Source organism: Pseudophryne corroboree, chromosome 1 (genome assembly GCF_028390025.1).
Source record: "Pseudophryne corroboree isolate aPseCor3 chromosome 1, aPseCor3.hap2, whole genome shotgun sequence".
Lineage (NCBI taxonomy): Eukaryota > Metazoa > Chordata > Amphibia > Anura > Myobatrachidae > Pseudophryne > Pseudophryne corroboree.
Window position 1 is genome coordinate 368,888,277 of NC_086444.1, and position 16,616 is coordinate 368,904,892.

Genomic DNA, 16,616 nt, shown 5'->3' on the forward strand with positions numbered 1-16,616 from the left:
TCCTTGGAACTATAGATCTCAATCTCTTCATCAAATTCTCAAAGGGGTGTGCCAGCCAGCAGCTGATGATGGAAGGAACATCCAAAGTCATTACAGCACTGGTAAGTATAGAATACCATGGTATGTGCTATATTCCAGTACATGCTGTTTCTATACCTGCCAGCTGTCTGTGTGATTGTATTTTTTATAATATGAGAATAAGTGGAGAGATTGGACACTAGTAAAATAACTCAGGGACCTGTTTGTTTGTTGTTGTTGTTTGTTTGTAAAATTAATACCAAAATTATGTCCAAATCGGTTGAAGGACCAAGTAACTCAGAAATGATGATTGACAGATGCTGTTGCATGTAAATAAGAATACCAAAATTAATTCAAAGTTTGTATTTGAGCAAAGAAACAGTGACCTGTGTTTTTTTCTCTATGAATGATCGCGTGAATAAGTGCTTTGGACCAAGAGCCAAATAAAATAAAGTAAAAAGCACATAGATCACCTCCCCTTGTTAGTCCGCTACACATGTATAAGAAGAGTACTTTAAATAAATAGAGTGAACAACCCGAGGTTGTAGGGATTATATGTAATTGAGTGTAATAATATATTGCAATACTGAGCTACTAAGAGCTGCTGGTTGTTTTAAACATAACATGGCATGTTGCTTTGTGATAGTAGTTGTGATAAGAGAATCTACTGTAGCTTCCCAGTTGACAGACGTGTCGCGTGTGTGAAAAATTGCAGGGATTGCGAATTTTTCCAGCGTATGGGAAGGGCAGGGAGGATTAACTCTAAGTGTGCATATCATGTATGGAAGAAATATTCCATAGATGCACAACTTTTGTATAGTACTCTGACAAAGGGTACAGTATATGTTTTGCATTTCAATCATGCTGTATAATATTGGCCTGATCAACCAATACTAAGCGTATTTTGAAATCGGCAAAACTGTTGAAATCTGCAAGAAATTGAAGTTTGCAAACTATATTTAAATTTTTGTGTTATGATTTTGTGTGTGGAACATAATGTTCAGTTAAGTATATTCTCAGATCTGTGTCTAATGGAGTATATTCAGATCTGTGTCTAATAGAAACCTTCTGTCTGTGATTGGCATGGTTACAAGTTTTGAAATAATAAAGTTTATATATTTATATATATATATATATTTGTGAACGGAGGAAACAAAAGTTGATGTCCGTGTTCAAATGGCTTTTGGCAGATCTGTAGTTAAAAAAAAAATAAAATAAAAAAATATGTGTTTATTTAATGTTACTATCTAACTATGAAGTGAAGTTTCCATTGGTATTGTTTAATACGCAAATATTCTTTAATGCAATATATTGTGAGAAGGTCTGCCAGCAGAAAGAAAAAGAAAAAAAAAAAAAAGAAAAACCCCTTCAGTTTCCAATGCTGTGTGAAGCACAGAGAGCTAGGGGGCTGTAACAGCGCAGCATCGTGCCCCCACCTTTCCAGCAGCAGTGTAAGCCATGACGCAGTAAAGAAAAAAAAGTGTTCAGTGAGCTTTAATTTTTTTTCATCTAACAAGATAGATCATAATAAGCATAAGTCAGTGATTCCCAAATTTTTTTAATCATGTGGCCCTAGAATATCAGAATTCTTTTCACAACACCCCTGGGAAAAATAAATGTAATATTGAGAAATGTAAAAATATATATATTACTTTAAGTAGATGGCATTTATATGTCATCCTTAGAGTCAGTGGTGTGGTGAGGGAGATTTGCTTCTGTTTGGCCACATATTTTATGACTGGCAGCCACCAGCACTGGATAATTTGAATTGGTCCTGGACCACCGACCCAGGAAACCCCTACAAGTGTCCTAGGCACCCCAGGTAGCTACGGCACACAGTTTGGGAACCTCTGCATAAGCAATACTCTAGAAATGTTTGTTATACAAACTATCTACTCTAGTTTTAATATAAGAACTAATATCTTTACCAGATAACCTGTAGAAAATGCTGCCAATTTCTTTCTACAGCATAACTGTAATCAGAAAATATAAGAACAAAAAAAAAATTCCAGCAACAGATTGCTGGAGATACGCTGACAGTGTTAACGCTGACAGATCTGCATCTGGCATACAGTCAAGAAGACAACGCCCTAACTATGGTGGGCTATACGGGGAAAAGGTTTTCAAAGCAGCAGACGCAGCAGCTAAAATCATAGGAAAAGATAAAGGAATAAGCATTCTTTAATGTATATGTAAATCAAAGATTGCAACAAGCAATTAATCACTACGATTCCAGTATTAACATACTTTTAGACAATTCTTCAAAGTTATTTGGAAGAATCCTAATGTAAAAGTTACCCTGGGTATTTCTAAAGATTCCAGGAAGAATAAAGTAGGAACAGATTGAGTTGGATGCATAGCATATCTATATATCACTTACCCTGGGTTCGTGAGGAAAAAAAAAAAAAAAAATATGCTTGCTAAAATCCATCTCATTGTATAGGCATCGATATAATACATTGCAAAAGTTCTTAGTGGACTGCACAATATGCAGTGATGAACCAGGTTCCGTAGCCAGGAAGTGTGGGGATATAATCGTATACAAAAATACAGATAGAAATGCGAGCAGGAGCGTTGTTCAGTTTTGTAAGTGATTTTTCAGTGAATATGTATATGTGCCAAAACATCCATGGGATGGACACAGTCCAAGAAAAGTTTGCTTGGAAGCAAATAAGAGTGTGCATGAAAAAAAAAAAACGTACAGTTTGTGTGGACTGGCCAGTCTGAATGATATGTTGAGAAATGTAACCAGTATGTGGATGATATACCTTTGTGTTACAAATTATTTGAAGTATTGGTGTCAGGTACTAAACAGTTGTGTTTTCTTACAGAAAAGGACACACGGTGTCGAAAGACAAAAGTCAACGGTGTGCTGACATAGTTAACTACCTAGACATTATTTGGCGCTAGGCCAAAGATAGTTAAAACCCTTAGAGGGTGGAGCCTTGGTATACATTTATTGATAGATAGATATGTATGACCAGATGATAAATCTCTAGATACAGTAATTTTTTTGTAAATGCTATATGCATACATTCAAGTTCATAACCAAAGAATTTTAGAAGGTAATACAATATTACACTTTATCATGAATAAAACATTATGGATACACAGTCAGAGCCAAACCATCCACTTATGTATAAGCAAGAACAAAATGTTTAATACTGAGTATATAGGTTTAATACTGAGGTTAAGCAGTAGATTTTATATGATGTGTACATTTTACCTCTGACAGTATACAACTTAGATATCATATAGCAATAGTGTAGCTTACGGAGAGATTTCAGGTTTAAAGATATATCCCTTCACTCAATAGGGGATATATGAACCAACAGGGAAATTGTAACAAAAGATTTGTTCCGTGAAAAATGTGTTTATTAGGACACATAAACTCACTGACATACTACATACATAAAGTGCATGGGTGAATCTGGATCAGTTAAAGTGACCGTGTGATAGATGTAAATCTCTCACCATATAATGGGATTGCGTTGGGCTAGCTTAAAGAAGCAACATGGGTCCGAGGCTGAAAATAGCCTAGGCACCACCGCAGATGGTTTATTCAGCGTATCAGTCCTTTTACTTGCTTCACTGATCCTCGTCACCCGATTCCCCTGTCCAAGAACCTATCCTGGTAAGGTTTCCTCTGGTGGCACAGTGATGCCCAGCTCAGAGTGTTTCCCGATTCACAAGATCCGCCACAACTTAGATACAGCTGCATACTTGTCTTCCTCACCCCCAAAAGTGGGGAGTATAAGGAATATAATGTGGATGAGTAAGACAATTATAATGAGTACATCGCATTTTACATTGCATTTAAAGGAATTGAAAAATCGAGCATCCATAGGGGATAATGGGATGGTGAAGTAGTGAATTAGTATTATTAATAATAAAGTGTTGTTGCCAATTTTCATTAAGGGGAAATTTTCATGAGTTATGCAAATCTAAGGGTACCTAACATGAAATAGATTCACAAGCTTTCTATAATGAAGTTTAATGGAGAAGTGTACATTGTGTTTTGGCATGGGACCAAAATAACAAATTATGTGATAATAAGAGGGATCGTGATGGTGATAAAGAAAGCTATAGCATGTTTACTGCAGATGGTTGGGTTGATTAAAAACAACATTGTTTTAATACAACATAGTGTAATGCTAAAAAGGAACTATAGTAGGTGTAACAGGTGTTAAGAGGTTATTTGAAAAATGAATAATAAGGCCAGAGGTGTGAGCTATTGTTTCAAAAGACAGTAAAGTTTCTTTACTGATAGAAAGAGTTTATAGGAGTTTGAAAAATATTTTGTGTTTAATATGTGTAATGTTGAGAATAAAAAGTCATAATGTGACAAGGAAAGTTTAAAGAATTAAGCATTATTAATCTACAAAAGAGACAGGAAAGGCAGAATTTGAATCATGGCATGGTCCAATCGTTGGTTCAATAGTGGTAGAATTACACCTAAGCCTCTGCTTTGTCTCTCTTCTATATCATTTTTTTGTTATTCTTTTTGGAATCCAGCAAAGATATGTTATCCAGCAAAGATATATTATCCAGAGACTGATTCAAAACTACAAAATGATTTGACGATTCAAATGTGTCACACAAATTATTTAAACAGTTACAAGAATATCAAAAGCTGCAAGAACCTTGGAAAGATATTTAACCAATACGAAAACACACAGTCCGGCACAGGACAATCACTAAGAGAGTGAAGACGGTGTTATGGTGAGAAGTTGCTTATGTTTTGGTTCCATTACAGATCGCATAGGATGGTCCTGGGCAAGTACCGCTGACTCTGATACAGCCGTTGCAAAGGCTGCAGAAGAAGGACACCTAGATCCATGAGCTTGCAATGAAATGAAAAGGTCAGAGACCAGAGCTTAAAGGAACCTAACACTAAAAACAATTGTATGGAGATACAATACAGAGACTGTTACTACTGTTACTACCACAGAGTTGTATTTGAATGAACCCTTCAATCAAGATAGAGATGATTATGATCATTGATAATAGACTATGTGCTTATAAGCTAGTATCCTACAGAACTTTTAATATTTTTGAAAGTATACGGGAGCGACGTTATTTATAACAGCATTAGGACTTAATTTATTTATTTTTCTTTGAAGAGAGAGCGAGCAAACGTGTGGTGTAGGTATGAGTACTCATCCATTATTGTGGATGGGAATTATTTCAATAAGACCCTTCCTTCCTCTTTTCTTTTCTAAGCAGGAAATCCAGAGGGATTTATGACCGGTGTAACGAACACACACTTTGAAAAACGTGGTTGTGAGTATTATACTCCACTTGAAGACAAATGTATAGATTAATGCATGGATAATTTAAATAATTTAGGATATTATTCTGAGGAGTATCCAGTCCAGCAATACCATTAATTGTTGGAAAGATTTTAAGTACTGCAGCTATATAAATTGTATTGCTAATCATTATTTAAGACTATTATAATTGTTAGATATGTATACATAGATAATAGCAGGCCAAAGTTCTCTATGCAATTTACATTTGATGTGATTACCAAAACTTTATAGAGTCGTGATAATAGTGAAACACGGTACATGTGTATAGATACAACAGTATCTCAAGAACGAACCACTGGTGATAATATTAGCTACACATATCGGGTGTATTTCAGTTAGGGGAAATAAAATAGGTCAATAATACAGAAAAAAAAAATTATCTTATGTAGATAGAAAAGGTTGATTTAAGGGAATGTGATAGGATTGTTACAATATACTAACCTAAGGTTTCTAGATGTGCTAGATATAATGAGTTAGGTATATAAATAGTAATGGTTACATAGGATGTTCATTAAAGTTTATGATTTAATAAATGTATTTTACCAGTAGTAGATTCAAAGGTTAAAAGAAGATATCATACATAACGGGGAATGGTAGTTGTCACCATGTCTTTAGGATATGATATATATAATTGGTTACCTATTAATTCTAAAAAAAAATGTTTGTTATTTAAGAAGATTGATATAGCAATGTTATACACAAACATATATTAACTTGAGAAAAGTTTTCTTGCAGGATGAACTATTCCTAAAAAGAGTAATTGACTCAGTAATCAGGAAACATGTTCCAGCCACCAGAGTATCAATAAAACCTCGAAGTGGTAAAGGTGGCTAATAAGTTCTCCAATGGCTAATGAAGTCGTATGATTAATCAACTGGAAGTTGACGTTTTTTTTTTTTTTCCTCGTTTAAACTATTGATAACATGATTGAACTTTATGATAGGATATTCCATAACTGTGGACATTTATGATGATTCCAGGACATTGGACATGAACTATTACGATACCATATTGTTCTACATTTTTTAATACCACAAATTGGAGGATATTGTTGATTTCCGGAAACAGCACTTTGAGCTCACTGCTGAGCTTATTTGACCAAAGACATTACGGATCCTGATACGTGTAATGCCAAGTATATAAAGGAGGTCCATGATATAAAAGAACTTTAACCAAGGCATTATGATATGGACTGGAAAAGATAAATGTTTAAATCCTAGTATTCAATTTCAGGATTAGGAAAATGTTTTTTTTTTTTTTTAAATATATTGTATGTGATTGTATGTGATGATGTATTCTGTGATGAGGTTTATTCTTTGGCGACCCCAATGTGATTATAGACATTCATTTGATGTTCACCGCATACAGGTGCGGCATATGTTGTAGTTAGAAGGCTACTGTCAAACGCAGAATAGCAATACTACATGAAATGATTATTAGTGAACTATACGTTCCCAGAAATTCTCCTGAGATGACAGGGCACATGGATAATGTCCCTGATCAAAGGGTGGAGCTGTCGAATACTGTGACTGAGGCAACCTGCTGAAGGCCTAACAGTTATGTGTGTGCACTACGGGATAGTACGTATATTATGTATACATTTAATAAGCAAAGGGTTCTCATATTCTCTAGTATAATCTGAAAGCATAACAGAATCCATTTTGATTCTAGCTAGATGATATAGCAAATTCATATTGAACTTTATACACACCCTGAGAGAAAAACAACTTTGTTGGCAGAGTATTAATTCCACATACGCACTTTCTAAAAGCTCTCAGAGTACAGATGTAATTCCTAATATGGACACAGTTGAAGCTCACGAGTATCATTTTAGTATTCTTGATAATTGTCCCAATATTGCATAACTATATTGCCTAACATTGTATTCCAGAAGAATGAAATCATATGGGAGGGATATAAAATGGGCGTTACTTTGTATTATATAAAACTCATTGTTGATACGTGTAGGTCGTTGTTAAATGATTTGAGACAGGACGAGAGGATGTCCCTCGTCCCTGTATACGGGCGTGGCCCTTTGAATAAATAATAATTGATTTTTATAAATCCGTTTTCAATTCATTAATTTTACTTAAACAACCCAAACAGCAACAAGATGGTTAATTTAGTTAACCAAGAGAATTCAACATTCAGCATCAGAACCTTGCACAACGTTGAAATCATTCTCCACTGCGCTTGAGACAGGTGCATTCCACCTCCTATATCGTGCTCAATTGTATAGGCTTGAATGGCCTTTTGCTGCTCCTCCAACCTCTGAAGCATATAGAGGGTTGAATTCCACCTCGTTACCACTTCTTGCTTCAGATGATGGCAGGGCAGGTTCAGTAGTTTTTGGTGGTGCTCCAGTTTTCTGTACGTGGTGCCTGTACGCCGAAAGTGTCCCGCAATTCTTCTGGCCACCGACAGCATCTCTTGCACGCCCCTGTCGTTTTTAAAAAAATTCTGCACCACCAAATTCAAGGTATGTGCAAAACATGGGACGTGCTGGAATTTGCCCAGATTTAATGCACACACAATATTGCTGGCGTTGTCCACAAATCCACAGGAGAGTCCAATTGGGGTAAGCCATTCCGCGATGATCTTCCTCAGTTGCCATAAGAGGTTTTCAGCTGTGTGCGTATTCTGGAAACCGGTGATACAAAGCGTAGCCTGCCTAGGAAAGAGTTGGCGTTTGCGAGATGCTGCTACTGGTGCCGCCGCTGCTGTTCTTGCGGCGGGAGTCCATACATCTACCCAGTGGGCTGTCACAGTCATATAGTCCTGACCCTGCCCTGCTCCACTTGTCCACATGTCCGTGGTTAAGTGGACATTGGGTACAGCTGCATTTTTTAGGACACTGGTGACTCTTTTTCTGAGGTCTGTGTACATTTTCGGTATCGCCTGCCTAGAGAAATGGAACCTAGATGGTATTTGGTACCGGGGACACAGTACCTCCAACAAGTCTCTAGTTGGCTCTGCAGTAATGATGGATACCGGAACCACGTTTCTCACCACCCAGGATGTCAAGGCCTCAGTTATCCGCTTTGCAGTAGGATGACTGCTGTGATATTTCATCTTCCTCGCAAAGGACTGTTGGACAGTCAATTGCTTGGTGGAAGTAGTACAAGTGGTCTTATGACTTCCCCTCTGGGATGACCATCGACTCCCAGCAGCAACAACAGCAGCGCCAGCAGCAGTAGGCGTTACACGCAAGGATGCATCGGAGGAATCCCAGGCAGGAGAGGAATCATCAGAATTGCCAGTGACATGGCCTGCAGGACTATTGGCATTCCTGGGGAAGGAGGAAATTGACACTGAGGGAGTTGGTGGGGTGGTTTGCGTGAGCTTGGTTACAAGAGGAAGGGATTTACTGGTCAGTGGACTGCTTCCGCTGTCGGCCCAAGTTTTTGAACTTGTCACTGACTTATTATGAATGCGCTGCAGGTGACGTATAAGGGAGGATGTTCCGAGGTGGTTAACGTCCTTACCCCTACTTATTACAGCTTGACAAAGGGAACACACGGCTTGACACCTGTTGTCCGCATTTCTGGTGAAATACTTCCACACCGAAGAGCTGATTTTTTTGGTATTTTCACCAGGCATGTCAACGGCCATATTCCTCCCACGGACAACAGGTGTCTCCCCGGGTGCCTGACTTAAACAAACCACCTCACCATCAGAATCCTCCTGGTCAATTTCCTCCCCAGCGCCAGCAACACCCATATCCTCCTCATCCTGGTGTACTTCAACACTGACATCTTCAATCTGACTATCAGGAACTGGACTGCGGGTGCTCCTTCCATCACTTGCAGGGGGCGTGCAAATGGTGGAAGGCGCATGCTCTTCACGTCCAGTGTTGGGAAGGTCAGGCATCGCAACCGACACAATTGGAGTCGGACTCTCCTTGTGGATTTGGGATTTCGAAGAACGCACAGTTCTTTGCGGTGCTACTGCTTTTGCCAGCTTGAGTCTTTTCATTTTTCTAGCGAGAGGCTGAGTGCTTCCATCCTCATGTGAAGCTGAACCACTAGCCATGAACATAGGCCAGGGCCTCAGCCGTTCCTTGCCACTCCGTGTGGTAAATGGCATATTGGCAAGTTTACGCTTCTCCTCCGACAATTTTATTTTAGGTTTTGGAGTCCTTTTTTTACTGATATTTGGTGTTTTGGATTTGACATGCTCTGTACTATGACATTGGGCATCGGCCTTGGCAGACGACGTTGCTGGCATTTCATCGTCTCGGCCATGACTAGTGGCAGCAGCTTCAGCACGAGGTGGAAGTGGATCTTGATCTTTCCCTAATTTTGGAACCTCAACATTTTTGTTCTCCATATTTAAATAGGCACAACTAAAAGGCACCTCAGGTAAACAATGGAGATGGATGGATACTAGTATACAATTATGGATGGACTGCCGAGTGCCGACACAGAGGTAGCTACAGCCGTGGACTACTGTACTGTGTCTGCTGCTAATATAGACTGGTTAATAAAGAGATGTAGTATGTATGTATAAAGAAGAAAGAAAAAAAAACCACGGGTAGGTGGTATACAATTATGGACGGACTGCCGAGTGCCGACACAGAGGTAGCTACAGCCGTGGACTACTGTACTGTGTCTGCTGCTAATATAGACTGGTTGATAAAGAGATGTAGTATGTATGTATAAAGAAGAAAGAAAAAAAAACCACGGGTAGGTGGTATACAATTATGGATGGACTGCCGAGTGCCGACACAGAGGTAGCTACAGCCGTGGACTACTGTACTGTGTCTGCTGCTAATATAGACTGGTTGATAAAGAGATGTAGTATGTATGTATAAAGAAGAAAGAAAAAAAAACCACGGGTAGGTGGTATACAATTATGGATGGACTGCCGAGTGCCGACACAGAGGTAGCTACAGCCGTGGACTACTGTACTGTGTCTGCTGCTAATATAGACTGGTTGATAAAGAGATGTAGTATGTATGTATAAAGAAGAAAGGAAAAAAAACCACGGGTAGGTGGTATACAATTATGGACGGACTGCCGAGTGCCGACACAGAGGTAGCTACAGCCGTGGACTACTGTACTGTGTCTGCTGCTAATATAGACTGGTTGATAAAGAGATGTAGTATGTATGTATAAAGAAGAAAGAAAAAAAAACCACGGGTAGGTGGTATACAATTATGGATGGACTGCCGAGTGCCGACACAGAGGTAGCTACAGCCGTGGACTACTGTACTGTGTCTGCTGCTAATATAGACTGGTTGATAAAGAGATGTAGTATGTATGTATAAAGAAGAAAGAAAAAAAAACCACGGGTAGGTGGTATACAATTATGGACGGACTGCCGAGTGCCGACACAGAGGTAGCTACAGCCGTGGACTACCGTACTGTACTGTGTCTGCTGCTAATATAGACTGGTTGATAATGAGATGTAGTATGTATGTATAAAGAAGAAAGAAAAAAAAACCCACGGGTAGGTGGTATACAATTATGGATGGACTGCCGAGTGCCGACACAGAGGTAGCTACAGCCGTGGACTACTGTACTGTGTCTGCTGCTAATATAGACTGGTTGATAAAGAGATGTAGTATGTATGTATAAAGAAGAAAGAAAAAAAAACCACGGGTAGGTGGTATACAATTATGGACGGACTGCCGAGTGCCGACACAGAGGTAGCTACAGCCGTGGACTACTGTACTGTGTCTGCTGCTAATATAGACTGGTTGATAATGAGATGTAGTATGTATGTATAAAGAAGAAAGAAAAAAAAACCACGGGTAGGTGGTATACAATTATGGATGGACTGCCGAGTGCCGACACAGAGGTAGCTACAGCCGTGAACTACCGTACTGTGTCTGCTGCGACTGGATGATAAATAATGATATAAAAAATATATATATATCACTACTGCAGCCGAACAGGTATATATTATATAATGACGGACCTGATGGACACTGTCTGTCAGCAGAATGAGTTTTTTATAGAATAAAAAAAAAAACACCACACAAGTCACACGACGAGTGTTTAACTTTTTCAGGCAATCACAATATAGTATACTACGAACTATACTGGTGGTCAGTGTGGTCAGGTCACTGGTCAGTCACACTGGCAGTGGCACTCCTGCAGCAAAAGTGTGCACTGTTTAATTTTAATAATATGTACTCCTGGCTCCTGCTATAACCTATAACTGGCACTGCTCCCCAGTCTCCCCCACAATTATAAGCTGTGTGAGCACAGTCAGATATATACATAGATGATGCAGCACACTGGGCTGAGCAGTGCACACAGATATGGTATGTGACTGAGTCACTGTGTATCATTTTTTTCAGGCAGAGAACGGATTATATTAAATAAAACTGCACTGTCTGGTGGTCACTGTGGTCAGTCACTACTAAACTCTGCACTCTCTACAGTACTCCTAAGCTCCAGTAAATCAAGTGTCTCTGTTTAAAATCAATCTCACTCTCTCTCTTCTAATCTAAATGGAGAGGACGCCAGCCACGTCCTCTCCCTATGAATCTCAATGCACGTGTGAAAATGGCGGCGACGCGCGGCTCCTTATATAGAATCCGAGTCTCGCGATAGAATCCGAGCCTCGCGAGAATCCGACAGCGTCATGATGACGTTCGGGCGCGCTCGGGTTAACCGAGCAAGGCGGGAAGATCCGAGTCGCTCGGTCCCGTGAAAAAAAACATGAAGTTCGGGCGGGTTCGGATTCCGAGGAACCGAACCCGCTCATCTCTACTCTATACTGGCATTAATGTCCTTTGACGTGCCTATCCCTGGTTGGAAAATGGGTTGTGCGGCAGCTAACAATTTAGAAAGTTCCTTAGTAGCTGCATCATTGTTGGATACATCAGATGCAGTAGATTGTAGCCTGTGAATGGAATGCCAATCAAGTTGGATTTTCCTTCTCCATTCGCGGCCCAATAATGCCGGTCCACCATGTGGAAGTATGTACAAATACAGCTTATAGGTATTGCCTTTGTATTTCACATAAACTTTTATTTTTCCCAATGGGGACACCAGTTCACCTGTATATGTGCGGAGTGTTATGGATGTTTTATTTAAAGGAATAGCAGCAAACAGGCGTTTGTAATCACTTGCATTTAGCACTGACAGAGCAGAGCCTATGTCTAATTCCATTTTTAAGTCAATACCTGCTACTTCTAAAGTGACCCAAATCACTTGACGCTCTTTTGCCGTCATAGAGTGCATCTCTAGGCTGCATAACCCTTTTTCTGTACCAGTACTATCAGTAGAGTCTGATTCATTGTTGGCTACTTTATGCACCTGGGATGTTGTATGTTTTCTCCCGGGAACTTTGGATACTTGCGAGCGGTTTGGTGTTTTCCCCGACTGGCACACCCTTTCAATATGGCCTCTTTTCTTACATTTTCTACACACTTTGTCTTTAAACCAGCACTGACTGGCATCATGTGAGGACTTCCCACAGCAAACACAGGACTGTCTCTGATACCAATAAACTGGATTGGGAGTACATTCTGGTCCCTTTTGTTGCAATTCTGATGCATCCCTGGTTGCAGTCTCCATTGAAATAGCTATGGACAGTGCTCGCCCCAAGGTCAGGTCAGGCTCAGCCAGCAATTTCTTTTGTGTACTTGCACTTTTCATCCCACAAACTAAACGGTCTCTTAGAGCATCTGATAACCCTGCTCCAAATGCACAGTGTTCAGATAACCTCCTCAGCTCTGCAAGTATTTAGAAATGCTTTCACTTTCAGATTGATTCCTTCTGTGAAACCTGAATCTTTCAGCAATCACTAATGGTTTAGGGTTTACTTTAAGTGCTTTTGTAAAATGTCCACAATGTCAGTAAAGGACTTGTTGGCTGGCTTCTCAGGTGCAATTAAACTCCTCAGCAGACTGTATGTTTGGGCACCCATTACACTGAGTAAGACTGGAACCTTCTTGTCACCTTCCACGGAATTAGCAGAACAGTACAAATCTACTCTCTCAATATATGTAGCCCAGTCCTCTATAGTACCATCAAATGCATCTATTGTGCCAATATATCCTGACATTTTTTTTTTATACTTAGTCCTCCCTTCCTTAGAAAATTAAGATATAACTCACGTGTTCCTTTTATTCAAGTTAGGTGCTGCTGGCAGTCTGATTGAGTTGTTCCTGTTTGCACCCCACAATTGTGCTGTGTTAGCCCACTGGTGCTCCACTGATACCTGGAGCCATGCTGAAGAACAGTTTAATCCTCGTCGCCAGTGTTAAATCTGTTACTTATATTTCAATAAGAGTTTTTTATGTAACCAGGACACAGGGAGTGTTGCATGCTTCTTTACTGGAGAAGAACAGGAAACCAAAGAACACAGAATAGATTCATACACCAACTAATACAAACACAAAATAAGGTCTGTTGTATCCTTCCACCAGAACACATATACAGCAATGGGAACTATATACACCACATGTATGATCCTGTACCCTCCAGGCCCCTGTGTGTCATCATTTTCCCCCCTCTCCAAGCTGTGTGTGTGAAACTGTACCCTCCAGACTGTCACCTTACCCCCCTCCCCCAAGCTGTGTATAATCCTGTACCAAGGGCGTAGCTACCATAGGTGCAGGCAGTGCAGCTGCTATGGGGTCCAGAGCTGAGAGGGGCCCACCTTCCCTGTCAAAGTTACCTGTGTTATATCCATTTTTCATTATTGGGTGGTACGTAGGTGTCCTTTCAAACTCGTCCTTGGGGCCTGGCAGCTCTGAAATGTGACATAGGATGAACTTAAGCACTACTATGAGTCATAAAAGAAACTCGGGCACTACTATGGGGCATAACATTAAATAAGACTCTATGGCACAGAAAATGAACTAGGGCACTATTATAGGGCATAGAATTAGCTGCAGACAGGCCCGGCCCTACGCATATGCCGACTATGCAGCTGCGTAGAGTGCAGGACTGGTGAGGGCGCTGCTGCAGTCTGATTCCGTGCGCGCCGCTTGCCCTGGTAACAGGCTCCTCTGACAAGCACACAGCTGTACCGTTGTACAGAGGAGACCTGTAAATGAGTGCGCCGCCTCCCGGGAAGCTGCTCTCTCTCTAGCATCCCGTAGCACACAGCCCTGTCCGAGGCCTGGGACAGATGAACAGACAGTGACCAGCCAGCTCAGATCTCGCCGCGATCACAGCTCCTAGCTTTGAGAGAGGGGGTTGATGCACCCCATAGTGTCAGGAGTAAGTACTGTATGTGCAAATTATGTATGTTTTGTTTTATGACTTCAGTAAAGTCCCTTCTCTGTAAGATGTTTAGGTTTCATGTTGCTAAAGTCCTAGGAGTGCTGCCTTTATTCATTATCTACAGGACATATCTACTAGCAAATTATCTATCTGCTGGCCAATATTGATAACATGGGATAACATAGAACTCTCCCCTTAAAATTCCTGCTTTTGCCTCTGGTGCTCATATACAATCTTTTTTGTTGTTGTTGTCAGTGTTCTTCTGGCCCGTGTGTGGGTGTCAGTGTTCCCCTGGGACCTGCACCATATGTGTGTGTGTCTGTGTGCCACCTATACAATCTATCCTCTGTGGCGTAACTTGTAGAAGCGGCTCCTCTGTGGCGTAACTTGTAGAAGCGGCTCCTCTGTGGCGTAACATGTATAAGCGGCTCCTCTGTGGCGTAGCGTGTATAAGTGGCTCCTCTGTGGTGTAGCGTGTATAAACGGCTCCTCTGTGGTGTAGCGTGTATAAGTGTCTCCTCTGTGGTATAACGTGTATAAGCGGCTCTACTGTGTAGTGTAATGTGAATTGATACTATTCTGTGGCCACGCCCCTATACTAAGGGGCACCAAAACATATATTTGCACAGCAAAAAAATTAGGCTCAGGCCGGCCCTGGCTGCAGAGAAGTGTCTCTCTAGAAGCATTTGGATGGGGGCCCCTTCAAAATGTTGCTATGGTGCCCACAAAGTTCAGGTTACGCCCCTGTCCTGCAGGGGCATATCTACCTATTGGCCAGGATGGCACTCGCCAGGGGTGCCAGCCAAGGAGGGGCACCCATGGGCAGTAGGTAGATTTAATATTAATGGCAGCAGCTGTCCACTCCCGCCCACGCCCCCCAATGTCCCCCCCCTTGGGTAGTTCATCACCCGCACTGACGACCATAGCAGGCAGCAGTGGAAGCCACTGTAATTAGTGCCGGGGTCCGGCACTGCGCTACAATCACAAAACTACATATACTACAGCTCCCAGCAACCGTTGCTGCTGGGAACTCACTGCCAGACCCCGCGCCAATTACAGTGGCTGCCGCTGCTGCCTGCTATGGTCGATCCTGGGCTTCAGCGCGGGTGCGGAACTAACGGGGGGAAGGGGGGGGGTGTTCGGGGCTGCACAGCTACTGGAATAAAGTGAAATAACTATAATATATATATTATACATATTTTATATATGTTTTATATACACTGCTCAAAAAAATAAAGGGAACACTAAAATAACACATCCTAGATCTGAATAAATGAAATATTCTTATTAAATACTTTGTTCTTTACATAGTTCAATGTGCTGACAACAAAATCGCACAAATTATCAATGGAAATCAGATTTATTAACCCATGGTGGTCTGGATTTGAAGTCACACTCAAAATTAAAGTGGAAAAACACACTACAGGCTGATCCAACTTTGATGTAATGTCCTTAAAACAAGTCAAAATGAGGCTCAGTAGTGTGTGTGGCCTCCACGTGCCTGTATGACCTCCCTACAACGCCTGGGCATGCTCCTGATGAGGTGGCGGATGGTCTCCTGAGGGATCTCCTCTCAGACCTGGACTAAAGCATCCGTATGTTCACACATGTCACCCGCTGATTTCATATCACATCCTTTTTCGGGCAAGAAATTCCCCATCAGATGGCCACTCACATGCTCCACAAAGTTTGTGGTTTATGTGATAATTTGCCCTTGTGGCAGGCTGTATGTGGGAAAGACAGAGTGCCAATTTAAAACCAGGATGGCCCAACATAGGCAAGCCATCAGAAATGCATTGCTGACGGGAAGAGGCGATCAGCCGGTGGCCCGCCATTTCCTGGAAGCTAAACATACCATGGCTACTTTGAAGCACCGAATTATAGACCACGTCCCGGAATCAGTGAGAGGCGGTAATAGGGGTAAGCAACTTTTACAGCTTGAGTTGAGATGGATTCATAAATTGAATACCCTCAGACCAGGCAGGTTCAATGACAATTTGGGGCTCATAAATTTTTTATGATGACCCCGTATGGGAGGAGATGGCACAGAAATGGTCCGGAAATGTGACCAGGTGTAATGGAGCTATTGTGCAAACTC

The 16,616-nt window shown here is 41.1% G+C and overlaps 1 long non-coding RNA gene across 1 annotated transcript; it reads left to right on the plus strand.

The window, feature by feature from the left end:
- The first annotated feature begins 1,716 nt into the window (after nt 1–1,716).
- LOC134885005 (uncharacterized) lies at nt 1,717–7,394 on the plus strand. Its single transcript, XR_010169139.1, has 2 exons — nt 1,717–3,155; nt 3,195–7,394. It is a non-coding gene; the product is annotated as an uncharacterized LOC134885005 (long non-coding RNA).
- Nucleotides 7,395–16,616: the final 9,222 nt, after the last annotated feature.